Here is a 21,254-nt window from a genome sequence, read left to right as displayed (position 1 = left end):
TCGAAGAACTAGAAGATTATATGTATGCAGATGAAGAGTGGAGACTGATAAATTTCACCACAAAAGGGGGTCATTTTGCCACTGGTGTTGGCGCACTCCTGTAAACCCGAGAAACATTCACACTCCTACTTACCAAATATTTTCAAAGCATCTTTTTCATACAGTATTGTACAGATCATGACCATTCTTGCTGAGCAGCTTTTTTCCTCATTCAAGGAAATGTGATATCCAAGAACCTTTCTAAATAATGGACAGGACGATTGATAGTTTACAACAGTATGTAGCCCTTGGAACATGACAGCCTCTACCCCCACCCCAACTTAAATTCCCAGCGTTTAAATTGAGTAATTGTTCAAATTGGCCAAAGAGTGCGAATGGATAACTGCGTTGCGACTTATAGCCTTGTTATGTATCCTGTTATTGAAAAAGGAAAATGCTCACTTGCTCAGTGTTAAGGCACTGTAATTTGATTTTCTTCCCCTGTGCAGGATTAAGATTTTACTTATATTCGTCGAGTATCCTTTATCTGAAATCCTTGCGGCAGATTGCATTTCGGTATTCTGATTTTTTTTGGTTTCTGGTAGACCAAGGCCTACTTATATTGCAACAGCCCAAGCCTGGACTCTACAAATACTAAGTGTTTCTCCAGTCGATAACTCTCACAAACCCTACTTCTTACCTGTTGACACTTATTACACATGTACTATAATATTACATTGTTTGATTAACATACAAATTAACTGCCTTGGTATTCAAAAACAAGTTTGTTTTTTTGGATGCACGGATAAAGGACATTTGAGCTGTGGTATTTTTTTTTAAATAGAGAGGTCTTTTTATTTTCAAATAGCTCCAAAAACATTAAAAAATAATTGCTTCATAGTGAAAACTGTCAAAAATACGAGCACGAGAGGAAGCAATACTGTCTGACGGCAGAGGTTTATTAATAAATGAAGATCACTTTGGGATTGTTCACGATAAAAGCATTCAAGCAATGCTTGAAAGAATGGCTGTTAGAATCTTGTTATTAAATGCACTTTCAATTTGGGAGAGACAGTTTCTGGTCTTTAGGGAAGTCTCAACTCGTGCAATTCTGTTCTAACTGATTACAAGAAAGGAGGAGAGAACCTGCATTAATATAGCACCATTTTAGAACCTCAGGATTTTCCAATTCACATGACAGTTAATGAAGTTCTATCAAAGTGTAATAAAGTAGGAAATGTGGCAGCCAATTTGTGCACAGAAAGGTCCCAAAGTCAGTAAGAAACAGACATAGGTTTTTATTACTGCTAAGGTACAAATATTGACCAGGACGTTGTAGGAACCCGCCTGCTCTTCCATGGTATGTTTTGTACGCATCTGAAAGGGCCTGGGTTTAATGTTTCACACCAACTGGGGCATTTCCTCAGTACCGCACTGAATTGTCGGCCTTCCTTACCTGTTTATGTCCCTGAAGTGGGGGTTGAAACTCAACTTGGACTCAATTTCAGTTCAGTCCTTCTCTGAAGCTATAACTCATATCAGGAACATGCGTTTTGCAGTTGGAATCATATTTTGGTACCTTACTAAGTGATCATCCTTTGAGAATCTAGACCGATGCACCCAAAGGACAACTGTGGTCTTGTGTTTCAGACCAGACAGGATAGACATTTGTTTCTGATAATATCAGCCAATTAAACAGACGGTCTGAGCTTGGTGTGGACTAATGGTCAAGTGAGAAGGTTGGTTTCAAATCAAGGCTGCTTTGGAATACGCACTTATGTAAGGCAGGTTCTCTGCTTTAGAAGAACTTCAAAGGTCAAAGCAACTAACTCTGGTAAAGCAGATGCTCAGTCCTGCACATTCACATTTAGCTGACTAGAACCCCAAGAAATTTGTTCAAGTTTTTTGTTGCAATTAAGGCCATAAAATATTTTATTTTTATTTATTTATTTATTAAATATAGGAGCAGATTTAGGCCATTAGGCCTATCAAGTCTGCTCCGCCATTTGATCATGGCTGATATTTTTCTCATCCCCGTTCTCCTGTCTTCTCCCCATAACCCCTGATCCCCTTATTAATAAAGAATCTATCTATCTATCTCTGTTTTAAAGACACTCAAGTGTCTTGGCCTCCACAGCCTTCTGCGGCAAAGAGTTCCACAGATTCACCACCCTCTGGCTGAAAAAAATCCTCCTCATTTCTGTTTTAAAGGAGCAATCCTTCAATCTGAGGCTGTGCCCTCAGATTCAAATCTCTCCTACAAGTAGAAATAGCTTCTCCACTTCCACTCTATCTAGGTCTCTCAGTATTCTGCAAGTTTCAATGAGATCCCCCCATATCCTTCTAAACTTCATCGAGTACAGACCCAGAGTGCTTAACCACTCCTTCATTCCCGGGATCATTCTTGTGAACCTCCTTGAAAATGAAATGAAAATGAGATTAAATGAAAATCGCTTATTGTCACAAGTAGGCTTCAAATGAAGTTACTGTGAAAAGCCCCTAGTCGCCACATTCCGCCGCCTGTTCAGGGAGGCTGGTACGGGAATTGAACCGTGCTGCTGGCCTGCCTTGGTCTGGTTTAAAAGCCAGCTATTTAGCCCTGTGCTAAAGCACCCCCTGGGCCTTTGTTGATAGGTAAGAAAGGTAGGTCTTTGGACCGCTTCCAAGGCCAGTATATCCATTCTTGGACAAGGAGCCCAAACTACTCATAATATTCCAGGGGGGTTCTGACCAGAGCCTTCTACAGCCTCAGCAGTATATCCTTGCTCTTGTATTCTAGCCCTCTCAACATGAATGCTAACATTGCATTTACTTTCCCAACTGCCAACTGAACCTGCACGTGAACCTTAAGAGAATCCTGAACTAGGACTCCTACATCCCTTTGTCATATCCAAAGCCTTTATCCATTTAGAAAATAGTTTATGCCTCTGCTCTTCCAGCAGTGCATAACCTCACACCTTTCCACATTGTATTGTATCTGCCACTTCTTTGCCCACTCTCATAGCCTGTCCAAGTCCTTCTGCAGTCTCCGCACTTCCTCAATACCTGTCCCTCAACATATCTTTGTATCATCTGCAAAATTAGCGACAAGGCTCTCAGTTCCTTCTTCCAGATCGTTAATGTATATCGTGAATAGCCGCGGTCACAGCACTGACCTCAGTGGGACACCACTAGTCATCGGCTGCCATTCTGAAAATCACCCCTTTATCCCCACTCTCTGCCTTCTGCCAGTCAGCCAATCCTCTATCCATGGCAGTACTTTGTCCCAGCACCATGGACTCTTATCTTATTTAGCACCCACCTGTACAGAACCTTTTCAAAGGCCTCCTGGAAATCCAAATAGATCACGTCCACTTGCTCTCCTTTGTCAAACTTCTTTGTTACCCCCCTCAAAGTCTTTTAATAATAATAATAATAATCTTTATTAGTGTCACAAGTAAGCTTACGTTAACACTACGATGAAGTTATTGTGAAAATTCCCTAGTCGCCACACTATGGCGCCTGTTCAGGTACACAGAGGGAGAAATCAGAATGTCCAATCCACCTCACAAGCACATCTTTTGGGACTTGTGGGAGGAAACCCACGCAGACACAGGGAGAACGTGCAGATTCTGCACAGACAGCGACCCAAGCTGGGAAGCGAAGCTGGGTCCCTGGTGCTGTGAAGCAACAGTGCTAACCACTGTGCTACCATGCCGTCCCTAACAGATTTGCCTTGCCTGACTGCCCCTTGGCGAAGCCATGCTGACTCAGACCTATTTTATCATGCACTTCCAATCCCATCCTTTTTTTTTAAAATATAATTTTTATTGGAATTTTTTACGGAAAATATAAAACGTAACGACAAACAATGAAATGCAACAAAATAACCCATAATAACTGTATCACCCCCAGACCGTATCGACGCATGTATCCCATCCACCACCCTCCCCCCCCCCAACCCCAATGAACAATTCCAATCCCATCCTTAATAATAGACTCTAAAACCGTACCAACGATCAAAGTCAGGCTAAAGGGCTATAATTTCCTGTCTTCTGCCTCCCTTCCTTCTTAAACGGGGGTGTTACATTAGCCATGTTCTAGTCCTTTGGGACCCTCCCTGACTCCAGTGATTCCTGAAAGATCACTACCAATGTCTCCACAATCTCATCAGCTTTCTCCTTCAGAACCCTGGGGTGTAGTTCATCCGGTTCGGGTGATTTATCCATCTTCAGACTTTTCAGCTTTCCCAAGCACCTTATCCTTACTAATGGCCACTGCACTCACCTCTGCCCCGACATTCCTGGAGTTCTGCTATCCCACTGGTGTCTTCCAGCATGAGGACTGATGCAATGAACCTATTCTTCTTCTGCCATTTCCTTGTTCCCCTTTTGTACAGCCTCATTTTCAAGTGGTCCAATGTCCATTTGCCTCTCTCTTACCTTTTAAATGTCGAAAACAATCCTCTTGCAATCTTCTTTTAAATCGCTACACTCATATTTCATTTTCTCTCCCCTTATTGCTTTTTTAGTTGTCCTCTGCTTGCTTTTTAAAGGCTTCCCACTACTCACCACCACATTGTATGCATTTTCTTGTGCTTTTATGCTATCCCTGATTCTCTCGTCAGCCATGGATGCCTTGTCCACTCCTTAGCATGTTTCCTCCTCCTTGGGATGAATTTCTGTTGTGCCTCCCGAATAACTCCTGCCATTGCAGTTCCACCGTTTTCATTGCTCGGCTCCCCTTCCAATAAAATCTATCCTCCCTCATGACTTTGTAGTTATCTTTATTCAATTGTAATACTGTAACATCTGATTACAGTTTCTCCCTCTCAAACTGCAGGGTAAATTCTATCATATTGTGATCACTGCTCCCTAAGGGTTCCTTCACCGTAGGTTCCTGAATCAGGTCTACCTCATTACACATCACCAAATCCAGAATTGCTGTTCCCTAGTGGGCTCTACCACAAGCTGCTCAAAAACAACACCTCATAGACATTCCACTAATTCCTTTTCTTGGGATCTGCTATCAACCTGATTTTCCCAATCCAACTGCATACTGATTATTGTAATATTGCCTTTCTTATATGCCTTTTCTATCTCCAGATTTATTTTCTGCCCCTCATCTTGACTACTGCTAGGCCTGGACATAACTCCTATCAGGGTTTTTTTCCCTTTGCGATTCCTCAAGTCTATCCACACAGAATATGCGCTAACCAACCCTACATCACTTCTTGCTGTCAATTTAATTTAATCTCTTACTAACAATGCGACCCCGCCCCCTCTGCCCATCCTTTCGATAGGACACATATCCTTGGATATTTAGTTCCCAGCCCTGATCCCCTTGCAGACATGTCTCTCTGATACCCACAACCTCCTTCCTGCCAATTTCTATGTGCTTTACATATACTGTGCACATTTAGGTACAACACCCTCAGTCCTGCATTGACCACCCCCTTCTCATAGTTGTCCCCTTACCTGCTGTGCCTGAAGTTAGATTCCTGTCACTTTCCGTATTCTGTGTTCTGTTACTTATTCTGGAAACTTTACGAACCTCTCCTGAGCCCTCGGCCCCTTTAACTAGTTTATCAATCTGCACTCCTACCTTCTCCTTTAACTTTGATTTTCTAATTTTCCATACAACTGAACCCTCCCCCCACTATTTAGTTTAAAACTCTATTAATATTAAGAATATTATGGAGTTTAGAAGAATGAGGGAGTTCTCATAGAAATCTATAAAATACTAACAGGTCTAGACGGGGTAGATGCTGGAAAGATGTTCCCGATGGCGGGGAGTCCAAAACAGGGGGTCACAGACTAAGGATAGGGGATAAACCATTTTGGACAGAAGAAATTTCTTCACCTAGAGTGGTGAGCCTGTGGAATTCGCTATCACAGAAAGCAGTTTTTAAGGTGTTAGAGATAGCTCTTGGGGTTAGAGGGATCAAAGGGTATGGGGGGTGGGGGGGAAGCGGAAACAGGTAACCGAGCAACATGGTCAGCCATGAACATAATTAACAGCGGAGCAGCCTTAAAGGGTTGAATTGCCTACTTCTGCTCCTACTTTCTGTTTCTAATACACTGGTGGAAATTTATTTTTTACTTATTAAAACAATGCCGGTTGTGGACATTGAACCGATGATGAAATGGCACGGTTTTGATTGCACCTGGAAGCAGAGAGATTGGGGTAAGCACCAGTAGTGCAGAATCCAGCAGTTAACCCCATCAGTAAAAGGTTGATCAAGACAACTCAAATGACCCCAGCAATTGAATGAGTTTAATAAATGAATATGTGTTTAATATTTAATTCATTGAGATTGTAGTTATACATGTCAGTGAAAATCAATTAATAGCAACAGAAGGGACCATCAATTAAGCTATTTTATCCCCTTAATTGATTTTCTCCTGAAACATAAAAGATCACAAAAATGAGGGTTTATACAGTAAGCCTCTCCATGTGGAGGGGCAGATAATTCAAGAGAGGTACAAACAAAAGAGAACATTAACGGACAGAGAGAAAGAAGGAGAAATTCACAGCTGCATCCGTCTCCTTCAATCATTGCAAGTGAGAATGATCATTTGCGGAATACAGATTAGGGGTGAGATTCTCTGGCGTGTTTCTCGGTAGTGGGAGGGGGCCTGCCATTGGTTGGGGGGGGATCGTCTGGTCCCACTCCACGCTGCGGGGAAACCCACGGTGACAGTGCGCCGTCAGCAGAACCAGAAAATCCGCCAGCATGAACAGTGGAAAATCTCACCACCCAATTTTTAGGGTGCATCCTGTAATGTGTTTCCAAAGTCCTTGTGTCTGCTGCATCTGCCACAATCTGGCTCGCGTGAGGGCACAAATCTTTGCTACCAGGCTTTGAGAAGACCCCTGGGATCTGTGACCCCTTTACTTTGGACAGTTTATCAGTGAGCAAAATATCAAGCTCTAGTTCCTCTATAACTTCGCCCCTACATCACTATTGCTCCACAATTAGGCACATTTCCATCCATGCCTTTGCTATGGACCATCATTGCACTCACTTGGCCAAAAGCCTGAAAGAAAATAGTGCCAAAAAACCTCCCATAATAACCTTATCCAACAGCATTTCCATTTAATGAGTATAACATTAAATTATTCACCATTGTCCATTGCTTTGGTGCATGTATTGTGAGTGTCTTTGCCTGTCCTAGTACTCCTATGCAGGTGCTACCTGTTTTTGCAACATGGCTGGTGAAAGGCTGCTGACTTTCAGTGGGGGAGATTACAGATGGCCTTGCAAAATGACTTTTTTTGCAAACCTGCCCCACGTCTCTCTCTCTCTCGATTCCTCTTCACCCCCCCACCCACCCCAAATAAGCATGTAGCTAGGCAATAGCATGTCTTGCTGGGCTGATGCACAACCATTGAACAGAGTAGACAGCACAAACTTTGCCTACTGCCAGGGATGCAATATTTCGGATGAGATATTAAACTGAGGCCATGATTACACTGTGATGTGGATGTGAAAAGATTTTTATTTTTTTATTTATGAATTTGAAAGGACTTCATTGACTTGAAATCACTTTGGGACTTCCCGAGGTCATGAAAGATGCTAATAAATGCAAGTCTGGCCGTCTTTCTTTTTCAATGGTATCACCGCTCAGTTTTCTAAATTCCAGATAGTAGAAGTCCATTCTACTTGAGAGTTGACAATACTATCCAACATGTCAACATTTTCAGGGAAATGGAGAAAACGTGCAAAAAGAGTTGGTAATATCCAGGTAATTAAGAGCAACTGGAGCATATCATAACTATAAGCCGATCCCCGGCTTGGGTCACTGTCTATGTGGAGTCTGCACGTTCTCCCCGTGTGTGCGTGGGTTTCCTCCGGGTGCTCCGGTTTCCTCCCACAGTCCAAAGATGTGCAGGTTAGGTGGATTGGCCATGCTAAATTGCCCTTAGTGTCCAAAATTGCCTTTAGTGTTGGGTTATGGGGATGGTGTGGTGTTGGGTAGGGTGCTCTTTCCAAGAGCCGGTGCAGACTCGATGGGCCGAATGGCCTCCTTCTGCACTGTAAATTCTATGAAAATAAGAAAAAGGAGCATGCGTGCATATATAAATAGGGGGAAACGTACACTATCAGGGTGCGTTCAAAAATAGGAATATAGTACTGGAGGAAGCAGTATTTGACATTTAATTTAAAAAGAAATATACATTATCAAATCCCTAAATCCTAATCTACCTCATACCAAGTCGACTAAAGAAACTATACATTATTTTTTTTCGCAACCTACTTTACAGCCTAACACAGTGCCTCTTCTAAATAATCTACTTATATCCTCCCAAAAGAGGCCGGGTCCCCATGGGTGCAATGCTCCCCCCCCACGCCGGGTGGGAGAAACGCGTGGGCGCCAGGCGAGTCCCGCCATGCCGCCCTGGCACCCGCACGCGATTCTCCCACCCCCCCCCCCAACAAAACGGCGCGCCGCGATTTACGGCAGGCCGCTTGGAGAATCGGCGCTCGCCGTTTGTAATGGGCGAGTGGCGATTCTCCGGCCTGGATGGGCCGGGCGGCCTGCCCAATACGACGTGTTCATGCCGCGCCAACCACACCTGGTCGCTGCCGGCGGGAACAGCGCGCGAACGCTGCAGGGGCCTTGGGGGGGGGGGGGGGGGGGAGGGGGGGAATCGAGCACCGGGAGGGTGCTCAAAAGGGGTCTGGCCCACGATTGGTGCCCGCCGATTGGCGGGCTGGTCTCTCTGAGAGATGCACTCCTTTCCTCTGCCGCCACGCAAGATCACTCCTCCATTTCTTGCGCATGCGCGGGTTGGCGCCGGCCAACCTGCGCATGTGCAGGTGACGTCATTTACGTGGCGCGGCCGTGTAATTTATGCGGCGCCAATACCCGGCGCGCGTAAATGACGCGGCGCCGCTCCTAGCCCCCCGGGGCTGGGAGAATAGGGGGCGAGGAGCGGCCTCCGACGCCAGAGCGAAACATTCCGGTTTTCCCTCCGGTGTCAGCACTTAGTCTCCCGTTGGGAGAATCCCGCCCCATATTTCTACAAAAGGTGATAAAGCATTAATATAACAAAATTAACAAGTAACATAGCTGCAAGTTAATACAAAATAGACCACAGAGTGTAGGAAAATGCTCCCATAGCTTTTAACTTCATTGGCATAAAATGGAATTCACAGCTTGAGAGTTCTACCAGTACCTAAACCCAGTTACTGATCCAGTCAATAGTACAGGCACAGGTCCATACCCACACAAATATTTTATTTGTGCAGAGCTATAGTATTCACAATAACATAAAATATCATTTTGCTAAGTCTCAATGCCTCAACTCAACTGGCAGAACATTTAGAATAGGTGTCAGGACACTTCACAAAGGCATCACACTGTGAAATTCTCAACAATACAAATTTACAATCATATATACATCAAGTTTCGCAAGAACCCTTTGGTCAGTATTGAGCACTCACATTTAGACAAAAAATACAATTTCTAATCGTAAATTCAGTTATATTTTGCCACACATACCTATTTGCAACTCTTAGTGAACATCTCTTTTAAAAAAAAAAGATTAGTTTGAGAAGGACAACTAAGCTAGTTAACACAAAGCAAGATACAGCATATGTCGAATGAGCTTGAATTACACAACAGCTGCCCTTTCATTCTGTTGGCCCACTTTCGACACAATCATTGCAGAGGCAAGTTTTACCAAAGAACTACTTCAGGAAACCAATGATTTTTAGACAAAATGCTTTTATTCTCGAGCTCAATATTTAGTAATACGAAGGCATCACTTTATACCAGATTGATAATGAACCAACTGCAATTACTGCCAGGTTTCTGTTTACTATTCATTTCACATAGAAATGACCTTTTGTTTCTCACACTCCAGTACACTACATTCTGGAGCCATATGTATTAGACACAGTATCCTCACTCATAAATCCACTGCAATTAAAGCTCACAAACTTCAATGCTGGCACCAAAAGCCCAAATAATCACAACATAACTGCACAGTCCTGGCAATTGCCCCAATTGTGTTCCAGATCATTTACTGCAATTGTACAATTTAACCTTTGGCATATTAATGCGCATACTGTATTTACCAATGCATTATCCTCCAGCATAGTATTCAACAAAAGCAATCTTTTGTACACGATCACCATAGCAGTACGTTTATAGCCATAAAGTTGCCGATCTTTTAGACTAAAAGTACTGTATGTGAGCTACATCATGCATTACTATAATCGCCACTACCATTCAATGTGGAAAAATAACAAACACCAAGTACTTACAGTACTGCAGATATACATCTCTACATTAGAAGACTGCCATCCTAAGGGACTACAAATATATTTCCTTATCATGCTAGAAAGCACAATCTTCATTTCACTCCAGAACAGGGCATCTGGCAGAAGATGTAGAGGTACTAAAACAGTCTATGTAGCATGCTGCTTGGATTGCTGTTAATTTCCCTTCCTTACCCCCTTCAATTACTGCAGCGAAAAGGAATTAAATTGCTGAGCACGTCAGATGCCTTCACACTACAGACAACACGCTGACTGGAATCATTCCCTCAGGCTTTCGTATGCATCAGGTGATGCTGAGTGCTCCTGATATAGCCGTGTACTTCAATGACCTGTGGAGAACCTCCCGAGAATGACAGCTTATTCATTTATTAATATGGTGATCCAATTTCTTTCAGCCCTTCTGCACTTGCACATCTGACAGTAGCCTAGTTACATCCTCAGATGTCTTACTGATTATAAACAGCTGCCATCAGTGTAGAAATGCCTCTTCTCAATGCTGCAAGCACTATACAGAACACATTTTCTACCAATCTGTCACTATAAGCGAAGTAGTCACTTTCAAATATACTAGGGATATTCCTATTATTAACATGTTTAATCCAGGAGGAAAAAAATGTTCCAACTGGCGACTTTGCAACGGTATTGCTACATTTAATTTTTTTTTTACATATGGTTCTGATTTATAACATTCTTTGCAAGTTACATTATGCAATATCCTTGCTACAAATAAGTCACACCATTTCCTAGATGGTTCATTATAACTTATTTCTTGTTATTCTTTTCAATTACTGGAATGATGAATGAACATAAGTAATTAAGGACATACTTTTTTCGTAACAACTATAATTGTTCTAAATCGAGCTCGAAAACCTTTATTATGTCACAAATCCTGGCTGATCAATCTTAATCCACAGTTCCCAGTTAATACTGTACTTCAATTGTTCAGCAAAGTGGCAGGAGTCTCTGCCCACTGTCTAAAATTAATATAAAGTAAATTACAGTAACAGATCAATGCTTATGGCTTTATTTTGGGGTGTGAGGATTGAGCACAGCAAGGTCTTTCTCTATTCACCTTCTCAATTAAAAAAAAAATCCCAGATAGTGCCTTATAAAAGCCTTATACAATATATATGAAAGAATGTCCCCATACCACATAATCAAAAATATATTTCAAGCTTAAAGAATTAATTGGTTAAAAGCATTGCAATACAGTCATTATCTGCCCTTTGTTCCCACAAACCGGTAAAAAGAATATGCTAGAAAAACTAATTCAATATATCAATTTCCTTTTGTTTAAAGTAAACCATTATCCCGACATATTTCTTTCAGAATCAGATATAAGACAACAAATAATGATTTTACAAATTGTCTGCTCTTCTGATTGTTTAAAAATTAAACTCTTCTTGTCGCCATTCAGTATTGTACCGCCGGCTGTGTGGAAATAAAGGGTTGATGCTGACTGCATGAAAGAAATTTCAGAATTAAACTTACCTACAATAAAACCAAACAAGTTTGTTTCAATTTGTATTGCAAGTTGCCAAACGGAACATTGTTTATGCTTTGAAATAACTCTTGAAGGTTTTTTGAAAAATCCCTCCCTTGACAGACACGTTGAAGGGCACAACGCCAGGTCTCCACTTGAAAATCGATCCTCTTTTCCAATTTTCCTGCAGTGTAGCATGTGTCAGCCATTTTCCCCTCAAAGAACTTACTACAACAGTCAGCAGCAAAGCTTTGTAGAATGAAGTGGAAATTGCCACCTCGAAACTCAACATAAAAATTTTTTAAATTGCAGCAAACTATTCAACCTTCCAATGCACAAAACTGTCTGTCCAGATCTAATTTAAGGGAAATCAGAGCAATGAACTCAAGCCTCCTATTCAATATTCTCTCACACAAATAGTATCTGCATATATAGTACACTGCATATATTTTTACACTTGTGTGTTTGTTTTTAATTTTACACACACAATAGAGTGAATCTCACTCTACATGGACAGACGCGTGCGAGATGCTACCTATCAATCTTGAATATGATAAATAACATTTCAAAATGACTTCCTGTAACACTTTCTGCCAGTTCTATTGTCATTACATTACTTCTGGTGTGTCTCAGTCAGGTTGAAAACTATACTTACCATTTACCAACTGTCGACAAAGTGAAATGAAATGAAAATTGCGTATTGTCACAAGTAGGCTTCAAATGAAGTTACTGTGAAAAGCCCCTAGTCGCCACATTCCGGCTCCTGTTTGGGGAGGCTGATACGGGAATTGAACCGTGCTGCTGGCCTGCCTTGGTCTTCTTTAAAAGCCAGCTATTTAACCCTGTGCTAAACCAGCCCCGCTAAGTCCAGCAAAGTCCGCCCAGGTTTTGATTTACTTTAAGATTGATAGCACTGATCTCAAGAACATTATCTGCCTGATGCCTATTGAAATCTTGTATTGTGCTTTTCTTTACTCTCTCCGACACCTGCCGCTTTTCTCAACTTGAAACAGCCGCCACCACACCAGTTCGCCATCACCAAAACTGACATGATCCTGGAGCCCCAGTACCACATTAAAACATGTTATAGTCCAGCTGTGATTAAGCGGCAGTTTAAATGTCCCACTTTTAGAAGCACTGACAGCACTTAGCCAACTTAAAACTAGTTTGTGATTTCATTGGATCGGGGGGGGGAGGGGGGGCTGGATTCCCCATTTTAAACTTGGAAACTTTGATTATCCGAATGGTCTGTAAAAATATTACAGTATATAAGCTCCATTTGCCATTTGGAAAGTGTAGGCTTTTTCAGTTAGTGCAGGAAGCCCTTTGCTTTTATGAATCTTCCATGGAAGGAAGGGATAGGATTCTACTTCACCCATACATCACTCCAATCCATCCCAAACGACCACTGCTAACCTTTTTTCAACCGTCGCTCACTGTTCCAGGGCTCCCTCAAGCATCAATAGTATTCACCTTCCCACCCTCTTGGTGTTCTACCGCTGCCACCACCCCATTTCATTCTGAGAAATGTTTTTTGCCCCACTTACCACATTCCCCTGGCAGAACTCTATTGCAGTGTTTTTCTCAGCAACAGGCAAACACTCCCTATTCAGTCCCCAAGATTTCCCACCCAATGCTCCCACGTCTGTTTAAAGCTCAATTAACATGATACTTGTGCTAATATGGAATCTTTTCTAGCTCTATACGTGTACAGGGGAAGAGTTAAAGAGAACAGTTTAAAAACAAATGACCTAAAGTCTTTGATTAAAGCATAAAAAAAGGAATTTAATACGAGCCAGTTGATATGTTGTTATGAATATCACACGGTGCAATTTCAAATCAAAAAAAGTCTACAGAGGGCAGAAAATCATACAAGAATTATGACTGAAGACATTACTGCCACAGGCAAAGTAGCAAGCATTCTCCAGGATTAAATTTTTATCAGCAGATACCTATAATTCATCAATCTTTCATTACAGCCTCTCTCAAAAAAATTATTTGGTCAAAAATCATTAGCAATAGTTTCATCAAGTGCAGCGGAGATCTTGAAAAATAAATCACTATGAACATGTTAAATTTGAACACAATGGCAGCCAAAGTGCTAATGCTTTTAAGGTGACATTTCCTGCAATAATAAAAGGTGATTTTAAAGGGTCCTTTCCAATTACACCCAAATCTTGGAAGAACTGGCAAAATGCTGGAGAAAATGTTGTTAGTTCCTCCAAATATCTTCTGCCAAAAGTATAGAAGAAAATCAGGAGAACTGCTGTGGAAATTCCAATCCTTCTTGAAGTGTGACCTGCATTTTGTATCATCTAATTTATTACAGTATCCTAGAACCGACAATATATCATTTTCTTCTGCCTATTCATAAGGCTATGGAGGTCACTATCACTGTAAGATGTAGTACTCTTCACTTACCTTCATTCCTAAGCAGTTCAAACCCTGTGGTGCATTTTGCAATTTTGATGTCTCTAAACTCTTGGCTTGATCTGTGGTGTTGCTGCAACTTATTTAAAATGACATAGGTTTATATCATTAATGTGGAGGCGGAAGAGACCCTCTCCACCGCGCATGCGCCAGTGGTGACGACAGCGGCCACTGACGCTCTGGCGCATGCGCGGACTGGCGAAGGCCTTTTGGCCAGCCCCGACGCCGGGCAGCGTAGCGCTAAAGGCCATTGGAGCCAGTTTTGCCGCCATCGGCGGAGCTGGAGGCACTCCGGCGCGGGCCTAGCCCCTAAAGATGCGGAGAATTCCGCACCTTTGGGGAGGCCCGATGCCGGAGTGGTTGGCGCCACTCCGCTATGCCGGGACCCCCCGCCCCGGCGGGTAGGGGAGAATTTCGCCCCGAGGAATCCCAGTCTTCACCTTCGAAATCTAATCTAGAAATTCTCTCCAAAAGTCACTCCAACTCGTGGGGCGGAATTCTCCGCAAGTCCCGACGCCGTCGTGAAACCCGGAGAGGTTCATGACGGCATCGGAGGCAGCTCCTGACCCCCTATTCTCCCCCCACCCGGGGAGCTAGGAGGGCCGTGCCGTAAATCTCGGCCAAGGACAAGGCCCGGCGCGCCGAGAATGACGCGGCCGGCGCGCCTAATGACGTCAGCCGCGCATCGCTGGTTGGCCTGCTTCAACCCGCGCATGCGCGGTTGCCGTCTTCCCCTCCGCTGCCACGCAAGACGTGGCGGCTTAATCTTGCAGGGCGGCGGAGGGGAAAGTGCGCGTCCCTTTGAGACGCTGGCCCGACGATCGGTGGGCACCGATCGCGGGCCAGTCCCCTCCCGAGCACGGTCGTGGTGCTCACTCCCCTCTCCGCCCCCCACAAGCCACAAAACTGCTGTTGGCGCCATGTTCACGCCGGCAGCGACCAGGTGTGGTTGCTGCTGGCGTGAACTGGTCGGGAACGGCAGGCCGCTCGGCCCATCAGGGTCGGAGAATCGCGGGCCGTCGTGAAAAACGGCAGCCCGCGATTCTCCGAGCGGCGTGTCGCAAAACGCGACAAGCCATTTTGGGGGGGGTGTGTCAAAGATGGCCCAGCTAGCAGGGTTTCAATCTTGTCTGCCAAGATTCCATTCCCTGGATTCCCAAGCATGCACTCAAAAAACCAACTCACATGCTTCAACCATTTGGCCACCTCAAGCAGAATACTACTGATCCAAAGGGGTATCTTTGTCCCAAAGGCCCACAGCATGAAATCACCAGCCCTGTTTCGGGAGGCTTGAAACCTCTTTCTCTGATCCTCTTTCTTCCCAAGTGGGACTTCTCCCTGTCTCCTGTTCTCTGAATATGGTGTCCTGCACCTGGTCACATGACCTGATTTTTCACACCTTTTTCTTTTTGCATAGGTGCACTGGCCCCAGTCCTCTGCCCCAAGAACCTCAAATGCTGCATTGTGCACACACAACCGGTGCCAGACCACGCCAAAACTTGCAATTGCCGTGCTCTCCATTCATACACATCTCCCACTCTAATTACCACTTCCATCCTGCCTCGATATCACTATCAACATCTACCCCATATATGCATCAAGCTTCACATTCAATGCAATAATGCTACTAGATTCAGTGACTCCATATGATAGCATGTCTCACATTCCCACCAGAAATCTTAACTTGCTAAAAACTATTTCTCAAGTTTTTAATTAAGCACCCACATCAGAACCTACTTGATGCTCTCCAGGAAGGAATGGCCACCAATAGCTGTCAAAGTTATTGATTCCACGCTAAGTGTTACTAATCTTTCCTCTTATTCATCAGAATCCATCTGGCTTAGCGCTGCAAATTTAATACTGGGGTCAGCATTCTCAGTTATCTCAAAGATATACAATAAGCTGATTTTGGATGAGCTCTTCACTTTGTATAACAGTTACTCTTTAACACTGAACATTAAAACTACATACTTATATACTTAGAACAGTACAGCACAGAACAGGCCCTTCGGCCCTCAATGTTGTGCCGAGCAATGATCACCCTACTCAAACCCACGTAGCCACCCTATACCTGTAACCCAACAACCCCCCCCTTAACCTTACTTTTTAGGACACTACGGGCAATTTAGCATGGCCAATCCACCTAACCCGCACATCTTTGGACGGTTCAGAGATAGTTACATAGTTAACATAGAATTGATGGCCGATTAAGGTAATTCAGATTAGAAAATAATCAATTTGTTTTGATCAAGGTATTCCGCCATTCCAAAGAGTGAGATATCACAAATGTATCTGCAGTGCCAAATAACAAGAAACAGTTAGTATTTAGAGGTAGGCTGAACAAGGGAATTGGGGAAGAGAATCTGCTTAAACCTTAGCAACCAAGGACAAAAGGTGACTTCAATCCACTGATCTCTGAAACCAATACTGTTAAATAAGATCACAAATGTGTCAGAATTTTTCATCTACCAAGGTAAGAACATTGCCTTCATAGACAACATCAGCCTACGAAGCATTAGTCTTCTGCCCCATTTCCCCGTCTCCAAAGGCAAATGTGCTAACACAGTATAATCACAGACCCAAATGGGTTGAAGTCCATTTCAATGGGTTGTGAAGCCAGTGTTTCCTTTAGGAGTCGATAATATCCCAAATGTCTGATGTGGATTCGAACTTGGCCACAGTTGTAATGAAAGACAATAGGGGAAAGAAACACATTCCCAGCAAGACTATGAAGTGACAACTGCTACCAGCATAAACGCAGACAACTGGAGTGAGGTGGAGAAAAATTCCACCTGATGTATTTCTCTCATTATTTCTGTTGAATACATACTATAGGTAGTGTTAGAAATAAACATTTATTAATTTAAAATTAAGCAGGCGTCTTTAGGCTCAAAAAGCAACATATTCCACCTCTTAGGCAAAAGGAATCATAGAATCTAAGGCATGGAGACAGGCCCTTCGGCCCAACTGTTCCATGCCAAACAAAAAGCCCATCTAAGCTAACCCCATTTGCCTGCATTTGGCCCATATTCCTCTAAACATTTCCTATCCATGTATCTGTCTTTTGTGTAACAAAAATTGATATCAAAGATAGCAGACTGGCAAAGAAACCACCTTCCGGTTGTTATTGTTTTGATGGTGGTGTAGATTGCTAAACAAAAGCACAATGCAGCTTTCATGGCATTGACACGCCTACAGATGTTGCTCTGGAGGTTGCAGTTGGTGCAGGAGGTGAATGGTTTCATACAGATTACATTTCCAATTCAGACTGATTTTTTGCCAATACAAATGTGGTATACATGTGAGGCTAAAGAGCATTACACTCCGACAATATTGCGAAGGACCCCAAGGGCACACATTTCACAAACTTCTTCTTTATCCCAGAACAGACAGAGATACACTGAACTGGAGAAATACATACAGCTAGAGAACACTGCCCTAACAAAGGATTTTTAGAACAAAAGCCACTATTTGATGTTAGATCAGCAATATACTCCCCAAATCAAGATTCAGGGTGTGTTAAAGATGACTCGTCCTGCACTCTAAAAAAGAAACATTTTCTTCTGCATCAGGAAACAGTAACCCTTGCCTTCAGAGAGCAATATGTCTGTGCCGTACACAGAATGGCTGTTCTTGTACGTTACAATCTCAACAGCTGATATCCTGTGGCAAAAAAATTCAGTTTTTATACATTTAAGAAATAAAAATAGAAATTATTTAGCATTTAGTGTGGATTTGCTTACTGCCTATCTATTTAGTCGGGGCTGCAACTGGTAAGGACTCTGATAATTACATTTTTGAGCAGCCTTGAACAAGGCAACAATGCTGCATCATCATAAGTGATGACCAGGCAATGAATCATTCTGTGGCACCGGCAGCTGAAATTACAACACTGTATATTGGGAGCTCCTGCATGCCCAGAGGGTTATATTTTCATATATATTGAAAACACTTCCTGATCCATTAACTGCAGAACTTTAGAGTTGACATTTTATCATTGTATCTTAACTGTAACAAATATGCAAATATTAATAAATTTTATGCAAATATTTTCAATATTTGGCTTTTAACCCAGAGTTTTCTAACAGATGCAGCTGTGGTCATGTTTCCCTCACTTATTCTGCAGATATTTATCAAGGTTAACAGCACTAGCATTATGAGAGGCATGGTGAAACCAAGTTAGCACAAAATCGATACAGACTGACATGGATTTGACCTCATTTGACCATTTTTCTCATCAGCATGCTGCACTGTAATCCACAGAGCAGCTTGTCCCTCTACTAATTGTTTTATAATTAACCATGTTCAACTGCATCCATCATCTAAAGATTATTGGCTCTACAGTCAATATCAAAATTACAGGGCATCCAATATGCTGAACTGAGTTGGTTCTTTTCAATAGATTAATTTACTAAGCATGATCTCCCAATCTCTCGAAGACATTCCACCCATCCATATTGGTTCACAATCTCCTATTTTTGTTACTGCACCTCATACCTGTACTGCCCCATCACCTTATCTAAAGCAACGCAGTTACAAGCCGGTACAGTTCAGACCTTGTGAAAACTGCGGATCACCTTTACAAATCGAAATGTAGCTCGTGAGAAAGTTTGGCATCACTTCTCGCTTTAAAGAAAACAAAAGAAAATAAAGGGATTGAATCAATTCACTGAGTCTTAAAATCTTTCAGTTACTGGAAAATTGCCAGCAAAGTGGGTTACAGCAAGAAATAGCCAGAGTGCCAGGAACTAATTTGCATTCTTCTCAACAAGAAGTTAAGACAAGTCACAAGTATTCAAGGATCACATGCCTGAACCAGCCCACAGGTGAATCAAATAATAATTTCCTGTATACTTCTAAAATAGATCAATGGGATCATAATGAGTGAGATTTACCGGGGGAAGCACGAAGTGCGGCAGCAAGCGGGAATTGCCAGGTGCTTCCCAATGGCCGACCTGGCAAGATCGCAACCAATATCTAACACCAGCCTTTGGTCCCGCCAGCTGATTCACCTGGACGGCATCAAAAAGCTCCCCACCAGAGGCATCAAAGATCATAGGGTGTGGAAAGCAGCAGTCTACCTTCACCTCCGATGTGCATCCTGGAGACACACCTAGACATAGTAGCAGAACACAGAGGGCTCAGTTTGAGGATCAGTGAGAGGTCACTGTGGGGGGGGGGGGGGGGGGGGGGGGGGGGGGGGGTGGGGGGGGGCAGCACCATCACTAGCTAGGGACAGTTAGTGTCAAGATTGTTCACCATTAAAACAGAAAACATGTGAAGCCAATGTCACGTTATTCTGCACTGCGCACCAGTCTGTACCTCCCACCAACCGCCGCCCTCCCCCGGCCCCAGCTCCTGGGCATGGTGCTCCTAAATATGGCGCCACCCCTCCCCAAGACATACCACGAGTGCCCTGTCAGCAGTCAGGCAGTGGCATAGATTTTAGGAGCACCTGATTTCAGCTCTCAGTGGGTTCTCATCAGCTTCCTGCCTTGTATATTGACCCGGCTGACAGTGCAGACACAGGCCCATCACCCTGGAGTATCTCAGACCCTGGGAGGGTGGGACAGGGTGATGGGAGGAGGAAGGGGAGAGAGGAGAGGGGGAATGCGTGGCTCCGAGAATGGTTTGGGGGGGCACGGATGCTGGGTGGGAAGGGGGTGAGATGACAGATGAAGCCCCCTCCTGTGAGAAGCAGGCTAGGATGATGGCCTCCCTGGTCCTTTGGGCACGTTGTACCCTCACCGCTGCCTGTCCTCAATCTTCTGGCTGCTCCCGTGGGTCGTCCCCAGGCAGTTCCCCACCAGATTGGTCGAGGCATACAAACCGCATTTTAAGCAGTCCGATGCACCGCTCAATGACAACCCAGGTTGGCCACATGGGGCTCGTTATATCGGGTCCCCGCATCGGTCTCCGTCCTCCACACTGGCGTCATCAGTCAGGACCTCAGTGGGTACCCCTTATCTCGTATGAACCAACCGGTCATCCTGGGGTGTCATTTGAAGATGCTGGGGATATCTAACTGTCCAGACTGTCTTGCACACTCCCGCGGAAGCGTGCACACTCCCGGGGAAGCGTGCACACTCCCGGGGAAGCGTGCACACTCCCGGGGAAGCGTGCACACTCCCGGGGAAGCGTGCACACTCCCGGGGAAGCGTGCACACTCCCGGGGAAGCGTGCACACTCCCGGGGAAGCGTGCACACTCCCGGGGAAGCGTGCACACTCCCGGGGAAGCGTGCACACATGTGCACGTGATTGCACACAAGCTGAATGTTCAGTGAGTGGAACCCCTTCCTGTTAATGAAGAGTGCTCCCAGACCACCCAGTGCGTGCAAGGCGAAATGCATGCCACCTATTAACCCCTGGGCCTTGGGCATCCCATGGATGGCGGAGAATCCCGCTGCCTTGGCATCTTGATCGGCTTGGTCCAGGTCAAAGTTTAAGCAGTCTGCTGCCTGGGCAAACAGGACATCCATGACTTCAGGTTGGAAAAGGCTACTTGGACAGGGCACAGGTCCCCTCCCAGAACCACACACCCACCCTCTGGCCGCGGGGTTATCCACAGTGCTACGGCCTAGCTCTTGCGTATTTCGTTGTTGGTTGCCGCCTCCGTGGTGTTGATGCCCCCAGGATCCAGGCAAATTGTCCAGGCCTCACAGTGGGGTTGGAATGATAGACAGTAGCACTCACCTGTGACATGGCACATCTACCCATGGGAATCCACTTGGGAGTTGTGAAGTGCTCTTGTTACTAATAATGCCAATAGAATCATAGAATTTACAGTGCAGAAGGAGGCCATTCGGCCCAGCGAGTCTGCACTGGCTCTTGGAAAGAGCACCCTACCCAAGCCCACACCTCCACCCTATCCCCATTACCCAGTAACCCCACCCAACACTAAGGGCAATTTTGGACACTAAGGACAATTTAGCATTGCCAATCCACCTAACCTGCACATCTTTGGACTGTGGGAGGAAACCGGAGCACCCGGAGGAAACCCACGCACACACGGGGAGAACGTGCAGACTCCGCACAGACAGTTACCCAAGCCCGGAATCGAACCTGGGACCCTGGAGCTAACCACAATAGCC

The 21,254-nt window shown here is 44.2% G+C and overlaps 1 protein-coding gene across 15 annotated transcripts in view; it reads right to left on the bottom strand.

Moving 5' to 3' along the window:
* Positions 1-21,254, bottom strand: part of apbb2b (amyloid beta (A4) precursor protein-binding, family B, member 2b) — a 407,406-nt gene that overhangs the window by 60,204 nt on the left and 325,948 nt on the right. Inside the window, exon 1 of one of the 15 annotated variants that reach the window (XM_038791332.1) lies at positions 10,424-10,528. The exons of 13 other annotated variants lie outside the window; for them this stretch is intronic. The gene's annotated coding sequence lies outside the window, so the exon portion shown is untranslated. Of the gene's footprint in view, positions 1-10,234; positions 10,529-21,254 lie in introns of those variants that run through there. One more of the 15 variants, XM_038791331.1, reaches the window with a different exon arrangement.

Source organism: Scyliorhinus canicula, chromosome 3 (genome assembly GCF_902713615.1).
Source record: "Scyliorhinus canicula chromosome 3, sScyCan1.1, whole genome shotgun sequence".
NCBI lineage: Eukaryota > Metazoa > Chordata > Chondrichthyes > Carcharhiniformes > Scyliorhinidae > Scyliorhinus > Scyliorhinus canicula.
This window is presented reverse-complemented; position numbering and strand designations above follow the sequence as displayed.